Source organism: Schistocerca americana, chromosome 3 (genome assembly GCF_021461395.2).
Source record: "Schistocerca americana isolate TAMUIC-IGC-003095 chromosome 3, iqSchAmer2.1, whole genome shotgun sequence".
In the NCBI taxonomy this organism is placed as follows: Eukaryota; Metazoa; Arthropoda; class Insecta; order Orthoptera; family Acrididae; genus Schistocerca; species Schistocerca americana.
In genome coordinates, this window is record NC_060121.1 from 553413082 (window position 1) to 553414578 (window position 1497).

The window sequence follows — 1497 nt, forward strand, 5'->3', positions numbered from 1 at the left end:
TGCTACAATCCTGCAGCGAACTAAAAACTAAACTCCTCCCGCACAGGCCATGAAGGCCCAGAGGTACCGACCGGCCGCCGTGTCACCTTCACCCCACAGGCGTCACTGGATGCGGATTGGAGGGGCATGTGGTCAGCACAACGCTCTCCCTGCCGTATGTCACTTTCCGAGACCGGAGCCGCTACTTCTCAATCAAGCAGCTCCTGAGTTTGCCTCACAAGGGCTGAGTGTACCCCGCTTGCCAACAGCGCTCGGCAGACCAGATGGTCATCCATCCAAGTGCTAGCCCAGCCCGACAGCGCTTAACTTCGGTGATCTGACGGGAACCGGTGTTACCACTGCGGCAAGGCCATTGGCCTGCAGCAAACTAATGTTAATTATATTGGTCTGTAATTTTGCGGGTTCGTTCTTCTATCCTTCTTACATACAGGAGTCACCTGCACTTTTTTCCAGTCACAAGTGACTTGGCGTTGGGCGAGAGATTCGCGATAAATGCAAACTAAGAAAGGAGCCAATGCCGTATTCTTTTTAAAACCGTACTCGGATATCATCGGGACCTGGCGGCTTATTTGTTCTCAACTCTTTCAGTTGTTTTTTAGCGATTTCACATAGAGCCATAATCTTTTCGGTTTCTCAGCCAGATCTTTTGCGAAGGTATGACGTTGGTATTTGTATGCTTCGCAAATAGATCTTTTCACAGAAGCACGAATCTCCATTAACTTTTGCCTGTAGTTATTTGCGCCCTTTTTTGAACCGAGAGTGCAACAGCCTCTGCTGTCTCAGCACTTGCAGAAATTCGTTGTTAAACCACGGCGGGTCGTTTTTGTTCCTAATCCACGTATAGGCACATACTTGTCCAGACGACGATTTACAATCTGTTTAAACTTCCGAGATGCTAACAACCGCTTATCTGCTCTTTCCCGCAGAAAGACTCTCCTATTCTTCTTGACTGATTTGTTAACTTTCACAACCATAGTCGGTACGATGACATCATGATCACTAATCCCTGTCTCTATACTGACGCCGTCAATTGGGTCCGGTGTTAGGGTCTGGTCGAGGTACTAGGTTGTGATATAGGGCGGTTTTCAAAATGTAATCCACGATTAAAATCATTCTAAGGTCCCGTATGTTATATCAGGAATATACAAAGCCAAATGTGATTCATTCCAAAAATTCTACGTTTGTGAGAAGCAAAAGTTTTGAGATTAGACGTAAAGAACACCTTCATGCTTTGAGACTTCCCAACTTAAATCTGTGAGTTTCTTTACAAATAAATTTTCTGCTACCAGTTACGATTTTCTTTCATTTCTATTTTACACGACGCGTTTCGGGAAATAAAGCCCATTTTCATGTACGTTTTTCTCTATGTACGATTCCATTTTTTCGTAATGTTTCTCATGTGAGAGGTTCAGCACTGTTGTAGTGACTTTGAGTCAAAAACATTTAAAATCAACAGAAAAATGTAGAATCTCCCACATCAGAAATATTAAGAAAAAA

The 1497-nt window shown here is 44.0% G+C and overlaps 1 pseudogene; it reads right to left on the minus strand.

Moving 5' to 3' along the window:
- Positions 1–239: 239 nt before the first annotated feature.
- LOC124607840 lies at positions 240–357 on the minus strand (annotated as a pseudogene).
- Positions 358–1497: the final 1140 nt, after the last annotated feature.